This window comes from Rattus norvegicus, chromosome 1 (genome assembly GCF_021556685.1).
Source record: "Rattus norvegicus strain SHRSP/BbbUtx chromosome 1, alternate assembly SHRSP_T2T, whole genome shotgun sequence".
Lineage (NCBI taxonomy): Eukaryota > Metazoa > Chordata > Mammalia > Rodentia > Muridae > Rattus > Rattus norvegicus.
The window spans coordinates 125,503,600-125,520,000 of NC_141534.1; the positions used below are offsets into that span (position 1 = coordinate 125,503,600).

At 36.9% G+C, this 16,401-nt stretch overlaps 1 long non-coding RNA gene across 2 annotated transcripts in view; it reads right to left on the reverse strand.

The window, feature by feature from the left end:
- The window catches only part of LOC148007690 (uncharacterized), a 124,282-nt gene that overhangs the window by 100,824 nt on the left and 7,057 nt on the right, over positions 1-16,401 (reverse strand). For both annotated transcript variants that reach the window (XR_015646712.1, XR_015646713.1), the window contains 4 exons: positions 16,395-16,401; positions 15,479-15,544; positions 7,611-7,684; positions 6,495-6,642 (listed from right to left, as the gene is read on the reverse strand). The exon at positions 16,395-16,401 is cut by the window's right edge and continues 169 nt beyond it. This is a non-coding gene — a long non-coding RNA (uncharacterized LOC148007690). The remainder of the gene's footprint in view (positions 1-6,494; positions 6,643-7,610; positions 7,685-15,478; positions 15,545-16,394) is intronic.

Here is a 16,401-nt window from a genome sequence, read left to right on the forward strand (position 1 = left end):
ATGCATTAATCTATACTATGTATTCTATGGATAGAAATCATGCCTTTGTGATTTCTGCAGTTGATTCCAATAAGAGAATTGACAGTATTATTTTTGCAACTTATAAAAATTTCTATGTACTACTTACCATATGTGTATAATGAAGAGGACTTATAAGAGACCAATTCAATGATTACTTAATGTGGGGCAGTTAGAAGAATTGTAGCAGTATGGAATTCATCGTTCTTAAAATTGACACAAAGGATACAGGGTCCACTATCTGGGAATAAAACGTATTGTGTACCTATTGTTTTTGTTTCTCTTGGGAGAACTCTAACAATGCTCAGTTTTTCCAAGTACCCTCCTTTTCACAGCAGAGAATTCTAGTTTATATTTGATAATCATTTAACCCATGTCTCCTGAGCTCTTCATTGTCTCTGAATATTGGAGTCCTGTCTTCTTCCTCCTCTCCTTTACATAATTTCTTCTTTTGACTATCCTTTCTTTATTTCTGGAACTTTGAGAAAAAATCGCATTCTGTAGCCTAGGCTGGCCACAAAATTGTAGTAATTATTTTCTTTATATCCACTGAAGGATATGATTACAGATGTGAGGGAATAAACCATGAAAGCTTTTCAAAAATATTTTTTGCATTGACACATTACTTTATTTTCTCACTCTTTTTTATTGGATAGTTTATGTATCTAAATTTCAAATATTATTCACTTTCCTGCTTCCCTCCTCTCCCATCCCCCCTCCCAATGCTTCTATGAGGATGCTCCCCCTCCTACCAACCCACTCTCACCTCAACACCCTGCGCTCCCCTACACTAGGGAAAAGAGCCTTCCAAGGACCAAGGAATTCTCCTGATATTGATGGCAGACAATTCCATCCTCTGCTACATCGGTGGCTGGAGCCATGTGTCCCCAAATAAAGTAATCTTTGGTTGGTGGTTTATTCTGATGGAGCTCTGGGTTGTCTGGTTGGTTGATAATGTTGTTCTTCGTATGTGGTTGTAAATCCTATAATCTCCTTCAGTTCTACCTCTAACGCCTCAACTGGGGTCCCTGTGCTCAGTTGGATGGTTAGCTGCTTAATTTGTATCAGTAAGGCTCTGATAGAGCCTCTCAGACGACTTTCATATTACACTCCTGTCCACAAGCACTTCTTGGCAACAGCAATAGTGACTGGGTTTGGTGGCTGCATATGGAAGGGATCAACAGGCTGGGCAGTCCCTGGATGGCCTTCCCTTCAGTCTCGGCTGCACTCATTGTCCCTATATTTCCTCCCATGAGTATTGTGTTCTACCTTCTAAGAAGGACTCAAAATTCATATGGTCTGTAAATTGTATCTTTGATATTCTGAGCTTTTGGGTTAATATCCACTTATCAGTGAGTGCATATCTTTTCTGTTCTTTTGTGATTAGGTTACCACATTACAGATAATATTTTCTATTTCCATCCATATGCCTATGAATTTCATGAAGTTATTGTTTTTAATATCTGAGTAATACTCCATTGTGCAAATGTACCTCATTTTCTGTACCCATTTCTCTATTGAGAAATATCTGGGTTGTTTCCAGCTTCTGGCTATGATAAATAAAGCTGTTAGGAATATAGTAGAGCATGTGTCTTTGTTGTATGTTGCAGCATCTTTTGGGTATATGCAGAGGAGTGGCTGGGTCCTCAGTTTGAAATATTTCCAGTTTTCTGAATAGTTGTCAAATTGATTTCCAAAGTGATTTTAACAGCTTGCAGTCCCACCAGCAAAGAAGGATTGTATCTCTTTCTCCACACTCTTGCCTGCACTTGTTAGCATCTGAGATTTTTATCTCAGCCATTCTGATTGGTATAAGGTGGAATCTCCGGGTCATATTGATTTGCATTTTCCTGATGACTAAGGATGTTGAACATTTCTCTAGGTACATCTGAGCCATTTGAGATTCCTCCATTGAGTATACTTTGTTTAGCTCTGTATCACATTTTAAATAGGATTATTTGGTTGTATTGAGTAAAACTTCTTGAGTACTTTTATATTTTGGATATTAACCCTCTATTAGATGTAAGGTTGGTGAAGATCTTTTCTCAAACTGTGGGTTGCCATTTTGTACATTTGACAGTGTCCTTTACCTGAGAGAAGCTTTTTTAATTTTATGAGGTCCTATTTGTAAATTGTTGATCTTAGAGAAGGAGCCATTGTCGTTCTATTGTTTTAAGTACCTTTTCTCTTTAAGAGAGATTAATCAAACAACAATGTAAAGAATGCAAAGTCATACCTCATCAATGTTTATAATAAAATACCTTAACATTTGTGATCCACTTACTATTTTCTGATATCTTTTAAGGCAATTGGGAACTTTTCTAGCTCTGCCCTCTGCAGCACATGTACAGTTTTTATTATATCAAAGATAGCTATGGCTATTTCCTCCCCGTGGCTGTTGCTGATGGTACTGTTTATCCTATTATTCTTGCATCCCCTAAATACTGGGGTACCTTGCAGCAACTGAATTTTACATTCAATAGTATCCTCCTCATGCTTATCTTCAGCAAATCCATCTCTGCCCACCCGCAACCCCAGTGTAAAGCCTCAATGGCTGTCCATGAAATCTTCCTTCCTTCATATCCCATGCCTATAAAGTGAATTTTGTCACTGTAAAGATAGTAGGCAAAAGACTTATTACCTCGTCATTTTTGGAAAACAGTTTCTGCATGGCGACCCTGAGGAATGACTTCCCAGAGATTTTACCTCTTTAATGCTGATCTCTTCTTTATCACAGCTGATTGATTATTTAGAGCAACATGGCTGGTAGTCATTTCCAAGAAAGTAAAGGTTTCACTTTAGTGGCTTCAGTATTGATATTTGTGAATTTCAGATTTCTCAGGTACATTCAAGAAATAAATTTTAGCTCTGAGGAAAGGGAATTCTGGAAGGTTAAGGCTAAGAGACTAACAAATATGATGTGTTACTCTTTATCTCTGCCTTTATACTTAATGCACTAAAAAGAAATGAGAGACATAAATAGATATAGAGAGAGATATGGAGGGAAAGAGGAAAGAGACCGAGACAGAGAGAGAGAGACAGGGAGAAAGATGTAAGACAAGGTAGTCCTGAAGAACCAGTAGATTCTGAAGATGTTCGCACTAGAGTAATTAGATCAGCTGGAAAGATATTACTAACAAGTCACCCCAAAATAAGCTGTGGGTATTGAAACTCCAGGTTTCCACTTTTCTTTTCCGGGTTTCCAGATGCCCCTCTGATATAAAGCAGAAAACTACCAGGAGGAAGCAAGGCTGATTAATACAGATTGTTACAATACACGGAGGTAATCAAGAGCTAAAGGGTCCAAATATAAAGTGCAGGGGTCAGTGAAATTTATTGTTTCAAAGCTGCTGATGAGGATGCACTGAGAAAGTATTTTGATCACAATAAAAACAGCAAAAATATTTTCGTTTAAAAAATATGGAATTAAAATAATGCTGAAAAACAAAATCAACAGCACGAAGTATTTTTGCTTGATTGCTGGAAAATGAAGAGTGTACAGTGATTGAGTCAGGGCCATGACTGAGCAATATTCCTCTGGATTTAAGGAGGTTTATGCTCAGGATATCTAGTACCTAATATAGCCAAAATAAATTCAGTAGAATTTGCTGGCTTCTTTTATAATAATGAAACCAGATAATGATTTGATTGTGTGTGTGTGTGTGTGTGTGTGTGTGTGTGTGTGTGTGTGTGTGTGGTGAAATTGCTTAATAACCCCATTAAATTACGTTTCAATGGCTTAGGGTACTTTATTTGCTATGATTTGTCTATGAATACAAATTTTTCCATTGTCTTCTGTACCCATATTTCCATGTGTTCTATCTCCTTATCTGTTTTATGTTCAAAGACAAATCCCTTCCTCTATTTACCCATAATTGACCATTCAAATGCTGGTTTCCTTTGAAGAAAAGTTCAACATCCTTAGCAATCCCAAATATGCACATTAAAACCATGGTGATATTTTATTTTTAACTATTAAGTATCTCCATGAGATACTAATACATGCTAATTTAGATGATGAGTACTAAGAAATATCATCCACTGCTGGTGAAAAAACATACTAGTACTGCCACTTTGGAAATCAGTTTGGTTTTCTGGGAATGTTTTACCTCAAGTTTCATGTGTAAAATAGTTGGGCATAAATCTATGGGAATCCATATCATATTATAGAGATATTTACTAGTTCCTATTCACTACTGCTATATTCACATTAGTAATAATTACAAAGTAGCATATATTTCCATAGTAGAGAAATTGATAATGAAAATATGGTATACTATAAAATCAAATATTACTAAGTTGTTAAAAAAACAAAATAATGGAATGAAACAACAACAAAAACAACAACAGAACCTAATTGTGAGTTATCCAGAACTTCAAAGACAAATGCAGTATGTATCAGCTTATATTTTGATATTTTAAGCCTTGACAATGGAATACAAGAATTAGGATGGAGGGAAGGATTTTATGAGGATAAATAAACAATATAAACAATTATGGGGGATATTTGGTGATGACATTGGAATGCAGCAATTTAATGGAGATAGGAAAATGAAGATGATAGAGGGGAATACTAAGGAGGACAGATATAAGCAGGAGTCAGATCACTTCTTAATGTATAACATAAAGAAAAAATAAAGGATATTAAAAAATGGGAGAGAATGACCAAACTAGACATCTCTTCCCACCAAATGAAATCTCCAACTCAAATATTGGCTATATCTACTATGTTTCTTGGCCAATGTGACCTCATTGTAATATTCCAATCATCTCAATCTATTGCTTAAACTATTGATTGATACATACAACTGATGATGGGTTTATTGTTGAAGACAACAATTTGATTTCTTTTGAACGTAGAGAAGACAAGCAGGTGCCTAACTGAAAGCTGTACCTTTTGAATAGTGTTGCTCATACTGAAATGAATTCTGAATGGTTACTGAGCAGAAACTTAAATGCCCACCCACCTCTATACTATTTGATCTACTGCAGTCAGCTGCCTATAAGATAAGCTGCTGCAATAGTGGTGCTTTCAAGGGAGTAAGCAACCACTATCTGACTGGATTTGAGACATACACAGTGAGACAGAACACATTTCTACCATTGTTCTCATGACTAAATACTGGAGTTTAAGGCTTAAAGCAGGTATCATTGTCTGCTATAGAAATGTAGCTACAAAATGATTCCTAATAACATTCTGTCATACCCATAGATCAGTATATTGCTCTACTGTCATCACAAAAGCTAGCATATACAATAGATTGGGCTAAGTAAAGAGAACCATGTCTGCACAATATACAGAGTGAAGGACTTTGGATCACGCTCTCATAAATGAGACACTGCTGTCCTATCTCTTCCTTCATGGCTCAGGGAAGATTTGTAGAAGACATAGTAGAAATATTATAAGGCACTGTGGTGCTGGGAGGAATGCAAGCAAGTCAGCAATGATGTCCAGATAGAGCAGGACTGATATACATATGGACTCATATAAATCAGGAAACCATGTGCAGGTTCTGCACAGGTTTTGCAGGTCAAAATTATTCAGGTTCCAACCACTAATAGCTATATCTGAATATGATCTACCTCACTAGGAAGCTCTCTCCATTTAACACATTTTACAATATAAAAAACTACTTTTTCCAGTACGGTTTCATGGGAATAGAATCCACACTAAACAAAGGCTTCAATCTAACATATAAATCAATGGTAATTTTGAATTTTTTGATTAATAATATACTATATTTTAACCATGCTGGTAATTTTCTGACATTATGCCTCCCAATTTAATACTTTGCTGGGCTTTTCTCTGTGAGCATGTATGAATGTGCATCTATGTGCTTCTTGTGTTTTTTTCTCATATTTCATTATTCCTTTTCATGTTTTCTAAGGGGTAGGATGAGAACATGAGGAATTAGATCATTGTGGAGGTAGAAAGGATATGGGAAGACAATGTAAGGAGGTATTAGAATATATTGAATGAAAAAAATCAATTTTGAAAAATTAGTAATTCAAACACTAATACAGATTCCATATTGATTCATCTTTAGGTACTAACATTTAATTAAGCTAGTCTTCAGAGGATATATTTCTATTGGTCAGAGCAAAATTGTGCAAGTCAATCCTCTACTACTACTCTGATACTCTCCAGGATGGAACTCTGTTTTGACTGGAGTTCATTTTATATAACCTGCCAACTCACTGGTGAGACAAATTATTTTTTCACTGAAACAGTGGGATTTCAACTCAGGAACTGTAACACACTGGGCATACATCCTATTTTGAGCAACATCCCTATGTGTCAATGGTTTGAAAAGCGTAAAAATCATTTGATTTGATTTGTATTGTCCTTTTGTTCAAACATGTAATATTTAATTACTCCAAAATATTTTTCTCTATTTACATCTCAGATAAATTAGTTATTTGTTCATTTATATCATCATTTAAACTCACTTCTTTGGTGACATTTTGATACATACTCACAAACTGCAGCCTAAGGTTCCTTCTAATTAGTGTAATCCAAAGTGTCCTCAGAGAAGTACTCCACGTTTATCTCTCCCAATGTGAAATTACAGGTCACAACATGGTAACTTTCATCTACTTTTTCTTCTTTGAAAAATTTAGTCCCTAAAACAAATGAAATAATGAAATTCACAGGTAAATCAATGGAACTAGGAAACATCATACTGAATGATGTATCCCAGACCACCAATACAAATATACTATTTGCTTATATGTGGACATTAGCTGTTAAGTCAATGATAAAAATGTACAATCTACAGAACCAGAGAAACTGGGTTTAGAGTAAGAGACTAGGAGTAATAGATAGGTCTTCTTAGGAAAGGGAACTAGAATAGATGGATACACATAGCACGGGATTGGAAAGTGAAGGAACCAGTAGTGATAATTAGTGAAGAAGTGAGTAGTGGAGGGAATATGGAGATAAGTAAAATTGAGAGCCCTTTTGTGGTTACTGTGGTAACATGAATATGAATATATGCATATGAATTTAATTTAAATGAATTCTTTGAACAATAAGTTTCTGGAATCAGAGGTCTTGGTTGCTTACCTTAGGTTAAGTAGCAACTCAGTGGCTTTGTGCATATCATAACAAGTGAGATGATCAGTCTATGAACATGGATATAACCCTATTCCCGAAGTCATGAGAACGAAGTCACATGCATATAACTGCTATGGTATGTGGAGCAGGAAAAAGGATAAAGGATAAAGAACAAATGTGGAGTGGCTCTTTGACATATTAAGTAACTGACTGAATAATGATGTTAGAATCCATTTCAACAAAGATCTGTCTCTATGTATCTATGTATCAATCAATCTGTCTGTCTGTCTATCTGTGTATCTATCTATCTACCTATCTATCTATCTATCTATCTATCTATCTATCTATCTATCTATCTATCTATCTACTTACCTACCTATTTATCTCTCTTAGAACCATTGTCCTTATGGATATAATAAAAATATTGCATCAGCAAACCTTCATGCATGTATTTCCTTATTTTATTTATTTATTTTGTGTTTACGTGTGAGAGTGTGTGTGTGTGAATTTCTTAGTGTGGTTTGCTCATACTCACCTTTTCTTCCCATTGCTTCCAGATGAAATCCTTCCCCGCCCATTCAGAAACAAATTCAACTGTAGTTTATAAAGCTGTGAATCAAGCAAGTTGTAGCATTAACAAGTCTGGATAAACTGCGTACTGATGCAACAGTGGTATGAAGGACATGAGAATAACCAGTCTATATTCTGGTTGAAATTTAGCCTTTTTCCCGAAATTGAAATGTATAAATTATTGTATTATGTGAATCAAAAACGTGTAGCCAAACAGATCATAGGCCCTAAGGGAAAGGCAAAGGTTATTATTCTGTCAAATGAATATAGTATTAGTCTAACTCCGTATGACTTATCCTTAGAACCACAGCTTAGTGTATTTTTCAACCCTCTTGAGAGAAGGTTCTTCTGCTAGCACATCATGCCTAACATAGAGATCAATATCTATTCAAGATGCAGGGAATAAAACATTGGTCAATTCCTGTCACAAAATAAAATGCCTATACCATGTCTCCCTATAAAGGTTGAGAATTCACTGTGGAAGACAGGCTGGCAGAATTTGACAATATCATCCTGAGTGAGGTAACCCAGTGCCAAAAAGACATGAATGATACATATTGACTTATAAGTGGATATTAGCCTTTAAATACAGATTCCATGTAACACTGTATAGGCCCAAAGAAGCTAAACAAGAAGTAAGGACCAAACAAGGAATCTTGAATTTCACTTAGAAGAGGGGATAAAATAACCAGAAAAGATAGATTCATGGTGGGAACTGAGAAGCAGGGGGAATATGGTAGGGAATGGGGATTCAGTATCTGGTGTTGCAAAGGTCAGGAGAGATGGCCATGAAAAAGAATGGAAATCTGCAACTGACAGGTATGAAGTAGACGTGAGAAGAGTGAGTTCCCAAAAATCAATGGGGATGACCATAGCTGTGACTCCTACACTGAAGAGACTAGGCAATGACTTCATTGGAGCAACAGAGACAACAACCTGCCCACAAAACTTTCAAATTCTTCCAAAATTTTAATGATCTACAAGAAATGTAGGCACGGGGTATGAAGCAAAGACCGAGGGAATTGCCAATCAATAACAGGGGCCAAATTGTGAGTCATCCCATGAGCAAGCACCAACCCCTGCCACAGTTAATAATATTCTGTTATGCTTGCAGACAGGAGCATGGCATGTAAGAGGCTCCACTAAGCAGCTGACTCAGACAACTACATCAACCCACAGCCAAAGAGTGAATGGAGCTTGGGAACGCTTATGGAAGAATAGTAGGAATGATTTCAAGCCCTGAAGGGGACAGGAACTCAGAAGAAAGACAAAGAGTATTAACTAAACTGGATCCTTGTGGCTCTTATAGTTTGAACCACAAACAATAGAACGTATACCAGGTGGACCTAGGCCTCATCACACATACGCAGCATATCTGCAGCTTGGTATTCATGTGGGTCCCAAAAAACTGAATCCTGCGCTAGATCCAAAGTTGTCTTCTCTATGTAGGATATGTTCTTCTGGTTAGGGTGTGTTTCTTCCCTCAGCGTGAGAGGTAGAATCACACCTTTCAAAGACTTGAAGTGTTAGTGTTGTGGGATACTTAGGCAGCCCCCACCTGCTCAGACGAGGAGAGGGAGAATGGAAAATGGTTGTGGGAGGGATGGTGACCCAGGAAGGGGACAGTAAGCAGAATGTAAAGGGAAGAAATAAAATATAAAATTAAATTTAAAAAGTGACAAATGATTTTTCACATACATACGTCATTGTTGGAATCAATATATAAATATATAACATCATGGGTCTGTATTTAATGGGAAGGAAGTGTTTAAAAACAATGGTATAAATATAAAGGGAAAATAATAACAAACTAAGTGTCTTAGGGTTTGACTTCTTTGAACAGAAACCATGACCAAGGACACTCTTATAAACATGACATTGTATTGGGGCTGGCTCACAGGTTCAGAGATTCAGTCAATTATCTTCAAGGTAGGAGCCTGGTAGTGTCCAGGCAGACATGGGGCTGCAAGAGTTGAGAGTTCTACCTCTATTCTGAAGACAACTAGCAGAAGAATGTATTCCAGATAGCTAAGATGAGGTTATTAAAGACCATGCCCACAGTGACCCACCTACTCCAATGAAGCTATACCTCCTAATAGTGCCACACACTGGGCCAAGCATACACAAACCACCACAGTGAATTAAATGGTGATGGTTGAGGAAACTGAGATTGAGGAGTGAACATGAGGAAGGATGAATATCCCTACAGTCATTTTGAAAAAGGCATATGGAAATAAACTTCTGCCAAAGAGGTTTCACTGTAAAAATAGACATGTAAACATATTTCAAATAGGGTTAAGAAGTAATAAGGTGATGATTTCTCCACTGGACACTATACCCTAACAAATACATAGTCCAGTGCCAGAATTACGTTGTCTACTTTGAATTTATTTTCCAGAGATTTCCCATATAGTCCCGCCATTAAAAACCATTTTAGTTACCATACAGAATTTGAATGTAAGACCCTATTGCTGAAGTCAACACATGCTTAAGTCAAAGAACAGACATAAATTTATCTAGCATTGACCTAAAAGCTTGATTCTACTGTGTATCTTAGTGGATAACTTTCTTATTAAAAGAATAGATGAAGCAGGCTACTGGAGGAGCAATGTAATCACCACTTTTTCCAAGCTTGGAAATACATCCTGCCAATGAATTCCAATGGCTACAAGGATGAACTGCCTATCATGAGAAAAACAACATTTTTAGTGGGATTTATGTCCCAAAATGAAATCTATACTTGGCACAGTTTTCAGGAGTAGGATGCTGCACCTAAACAGGGACTTGGTACTACTTGTACACCTACACCTACTATGGAGCTAAGGCATATTAATTTAAATCAACTCATAAATAATAATCATACCTGTAAATTATTGTACCCATGAAAAATATTCAGAGACTAGAAAATCAGGAATACAAATGAATAAACTACGAGTAGGCACAGTTTATTGTTAAAATGGGAAGGCAATGATTCTTGTTTATATTATATAAGTTCATATATGCAATTTTCAGATTCAGCACACATAGCATTTTCTATGTAAAACTATGTGGCATAGTAATAATGATATACACAAAATAGTTGATAGATTCCGTAAACGTATTGGACAGTTCTTTCCATGGATTCATGTTTAATAAATAATAAAAACAATGTATACAGAAGAAAGAGCCATCCTGATAGACATTAATGCTTTTGTGAGCTTACGTGGGGGAAGGATAACAGCAAAGGCAATGGGAATGATGCATCATGATTCCAAATTTCTAGCACCAATATACTATGTCAGTTTTATGATGTTTCCCTTGACCATTTGTGGGTATTCCTTGAAAAAAGAGAGCTCACATTGTTGAAATGCATAAAATAATACTAGAAAACAAGTAATACTGTAATTAATCAATTTGTTGTACAGCAGTTTCTTTATGTGGCATTAAACATTCTCTTAGTCCTCTGACAGTACACTACAATAGCAAAATAGGTAGATTCAAAATTCTTAACATCACTAAAATAAGACAATTTTGGTCTTAGGTGTTATTTAAACTTCGGTTCAATCCATGAGTTACATTCTTACTAGAAAAGAGTCTTAGGAACTAAATTCTCCAAATTAGAATTTTATACACAATTCTTTAATGAATTCTCATCCACTTCTTATATATGAGTGATTTTGAAAGCCATTTTTACAGTATGGAGAATAATTTCACTAGGGAAAATAAATCTGTGAGACAACTAAGGTTGAAAATGAGAGGACTACTTCGAGAAGCAATACTGTAGCTAAATAAAAATTAAATTTCAGACAATATCTATGAGCTTGTGAGATTCAAAAAACTTATCAGGATATTTGTAATAATTATTTCATCCTCACATGTTTTTCTTTTTACTTTTTCCCAATTTTTATTAAATTGGATATTTATTATTTACATTTTAAATGTTATTTCATTTCCCAGTTCCATGTCCATCAGACCCCTAACTCCCCCTCCCCTTGTAAAAGGCTGTTCTCCTCCCGATCCACTCACCTTATTGCTCCCCCAACATTGTCCAACACTGGGGGTCCAACATTGGCAGGGCCGTGGACTTCCCCTTCCACTGGTGCCCCAACAAGTCTCTTCACAGCCACATATGCAATTGGAGCACATGGTCAGTCCATATATATTCTTTGGGTAGTGGTTTAGGTCCTGGAAGCTGTGGTTGGTGGGTATCATTGTTCTTAGGAGATTTAAAGCCCCTTCAGCTCCTTCAGTCCTTTCTCTAATTCCTGCAGTGGGGGGTCCCATTCTCAGTTCAGAGATTTGCTGCTAGCATTCACCTCTCTATTTGACATGCTCTGGCTGTGTCTCTCATGACAGATTTATATCCAGTTCCTGTCAGCATGCACTTCTTAGCTTCATCCATCATAACTAGTTTTGGAGGCTGTATATGCATGGGCCACATGTGGGGCAGGCTCTGAGTGGGTTTTCCTTCAGTCTATGCTCTAAACTTTGCCTCCCTATGCATTCCCTTGGATATTTTTAAAGAAGGAGTGAAGCATCCTCATTTTGGTCATCTTTCTAGAGTTTCATGTGGCCTATGCATTGCATCTTGGATAATTCGAGCACTTGGGCTAATATCCACTTATCAATGAGTGCATACCGAATGTGTTTTTCTGTGATTGGGTTACCTCACTCAGGGTGATATTTTCTAGTTCCATCCATTTTCCTATGAATTTGATGAAGTCATTATTTTTGATAGCTGAGTAATATTCTATTGTGTAGATGTTTCACATTTTCTGTATCTATTCCTCTGTTGAAGGATATCTGGGTTATTTCCAGCTTCTGGCTATTTTAAATAAGGCTGCTATGAACATAGTGGAGCATGTGTCTTTGTTGTATGTTTGAGAATCTTTTGGGTATACGCCCAGGTGAGGTATAGCTTGGACCTCAGGTAATGGAAAGTCCAATTTTCGGGGGAAACGCCAGACTGATTTCCAGTGTGGTTGTACCAATTTACAGTCCCACGAACAATGGAGGAGTGTTCCTCTTTCTCCACATCCTTTCCAGCATCTGCTATCACCTGAGCTTTTGATCTTAGCCATTCTGACTGGTATGAGGTAGAATCTCAGAGTTGTTTTGATTTGCATTTCGCTGATGACTAAGGATGTTGAACATTTCTTTAGGTGTGTACAATTCTGAGAGTTCAGACAAGATTAGCACTTCTGCTCACGTTCCTTCCCCAAGAGGAACCCCCGGGCAAAGGGACTTAGGAGCAATAAGAGGCATGAGCCTACTGATTTTTGCTTGTGCTGAGAGCTAAAAATCAGTGTACAGGAGCACCTAGACACCTGAGAGCAGAAGAAAGTCCAATTCTTCTGCTCCAAGTGACTGTCTTGGTGAACTTAGGACACACAAAAACAGAAGTTATTTGGGACAGGGCACTTCTGGTTTCTGGCTGTGCCCAGAGTTGAACCAATCTCACAGCTCTCTACACCCAAATCCCATGGTGGGGGAGAGCTGTACTCTCAGAAGTTCAGACAATCCTGAGAGCTCAGGTGAGACTGTGACTTCTGTTCATATTCCTGTCTAAAGAGGAACCTGCCTAGTCCCCTCTGAATATAGGAATACAGTAATATAGGAGTAGTCAGCAGCAGGAACCTTCTGGTTTCTGCATATTCCAAGAACTGTACTGATCAGGTCCCACAGCTCCCTGCAAACAAATCCCCTGGGGGAGAGAGCTGGACACTCAGAAGTGTGGACAATCCTGAGAGCTCAGATAAGACAACTAATTCTTCCCACATTCCTGACCCTAGAGGAATGCCTAGCCCCTTCAGTACACGCTGGGCATAGGCACCTAGGAACAGTCAGGGGGAGATATAGAGACAAAGTTTGGAGCAGATACTGAGAAAATGGCCATTCGGAGCCGGCTCTACCTGGGGATTCAGCCCATATACATATAGCTACCAAATCCACACAGTATTGCTTATGCCAAGAAGTGCATGCTGAGAGGAGCCAGCTATAGCTATATTCTGAAATGCTCTGAAAGAGCATGGCGAATTCAGAGACAATTGCTTGCAGCTAACCATTGAAATGAGGTTAGGGTCCCCATTGGAGGAGATAGAGAAAGGAATGAAGGAGCTTAAGGGTGTTGCAACCCCATAAGAACAATACCAACCAACCAGAGCTCCCAAAGAGTAATTCACCATCAGAACAGTACTCATGGACAGACCCATGTATTCAGTTGCCTATGTAGCAGAGGATGGTTTTGTTGGGGACCAAAGGGTGGAGAATTCCTTGGTTCTGCCAAGGCTAGACCCTCAGTGTAGGGGAATGTCACGGCAGGGTAGTGAGAATGGGTGGATGGTTTGGTGGGGAACACCCTCATAGAAGAATTAGCTAGGGTAAGGGATAGGGTGGTGGTTATATCCAGAAAACCTCAAAAGGGAATAACATTTGAAGTGTAAATAAAAAAATATTCAAGAAAATAAATAAATAAATAAAATGAAATTTGAGAACCATTACACTGTCGTGTTTTATGTGTGTATAAAATCAACTGCTCATTGAATTGTGCTTTCTTTTTGGACTTTGAATTCTTATCCACTGGTCAAAAATGTATAATAATTATGTACATACATTCTGTAATATATAAAATACGTGTTTGATCCTTTATATGTGCAATTTATTCTGGATTTTTTCTCAACTTTACTCAAGTTGAGTTTTCTGTAATTAGAGAACATCAGTTGAACTGTGTCTACCAGGTAGCCTGATTAAAAATCTGTAGGTCATTTTCATAATTTATGATTGATATGAGAGGACCCAGCCCCCTTTGTGTGGCCCTATACCTGGTTAGGCTTTATTGGTGTGTATAAGGAATCATTCTGAACTACCCACAGGGAGCAAACTGGTAAGCAGTAGCATGGCTTCTGCCTAAGTCCCTGCTTCCATTCCCTGCCTTGAGTTAATGTCTTGTCTTCACTCCACGATAGTGTATGACTTCAAACTTTTAAGATGAAATAGACACTTTTATACCCCAAGGAAAATATTTCTTTTACTACTGTACTAAGTATCATTTGTGACAATTCTGCAATCTAAATGTTAGACTTATAATAAATCAAGATTACATAGAGTTTTGTAGATACTTTCAGAAGAACAAAGAATTACACCTGATGTAATGAATCAGAGAGTGAAGAGCAAAACTATATGTCTTAATAAATACAAATGTCATTGAAAGACAAAGATTACTTCTGTTGGATTTATTGCTCACAGTAACCAAAAAAGCATATAAAAATAATAGGCTAGTAGAATTCTTTCTTCTTCCTCTTAAAAATATGATGACATTGTTGAAGCTATCACATATTTCATCTGCTGGACATAAAAAAAATCAAGCTTTAACTAACTAGAAAATTATTTCTGTTAGCTATATTGAATACTAATATAGAGTACTATTCAATTGCTAGCAAAACATGATGATTTTTAGCTATTGAAGGACATTGCAATCTACAATAATGACATGTGAGGCAAAATGTACCGATGGTGAAATAGCACTGAGACTGTTTATAGGCCTAAACAACCACTTTATTGCAGTTGAGGCTTTCTTCAAAGAGTGAGGAATCAGTCCTGGAACTGCAAACATAATTAAAATGCATGCTGAGGGAACTTTTAGGTCCCAGAATAAAATCATTTGATGCTATTCTAAATGGTCAGTTTCACACACACAAATACATCTTTTATTATATCCAGTAGTTTTTGCCATTCTTAGTGTTTGTTTACATGTAATTAATGTTGCATTTAGTGTTGATCATTACACAAATGAATAGCCACCAGAAACTCCAAGTACACTCCAAATGTGTACTCATCTATTGTTCAGTCTCATACCTGGGCTCCCTTAGCACTGATGACTGCCTGATGCACGAGGGTCACTTTTCCTTAGAAATGTAGCCACTGGTAAGGATACAGAGAACATATTTTGAATTAAGAGAGACAACATATGACAACGTCAGAGCCAGAATTACATATATGGTAACAAATATTAATGACATTTTGGAAGAAAACAAGAATGTTCATTCTTTTGCCTACTTATTATATTATTAGGAGTCGATTCAAGGGAAAGAGTGAAGGAGAAAAATGTAACAAAAATGGAATATCAATGGTTAAATATGTTCATTTGAATATCATCTTAATTTATATGTAAATTTTCCTTAATTTTGAACAAGACCTACTGCTACTGATGGGCCCCACAACGGTGACAGGACAAAAAAATTAGCACAAATGAATTCAGTAAGTTTCATGTATAACAAAATTACTATTTAAGAAATCATAGAAAAACATGCCATTCACAAACCATGCAAGCACACATGCACACACACCCACACATGAACACACACACATCCAAAACATAAAAGGGTATGCTGATAATTTAAGAAAGTAAAAATATTAAAGAAATTTCAGGATAAAATTCCTCCATGGTTATGAGATAACAGAGCTATTAAATTACAAATGGCATTCTTCCAAAAGCAGTTCACACATTTATTGTAATCTCCAACCAAAATTTTCATACACAATTAAAAATGTTATTGTAATTTCATATAGGAACAAGAAGTTCCACTTTGGCCAAAAACAAACAGAAAAAGAAAAACAGCAACAACAACACAGTAACAGCCATGCATAATAGAACAGAATGAATTATCAGGATCCCAGATATCACATTGTCCTATACAGCTGAAGTGCAAAGTCTACACAATATATCAGAAAAGGTAATACATGAATCAATTGATTAGAAATGAGGACTTACATATAAT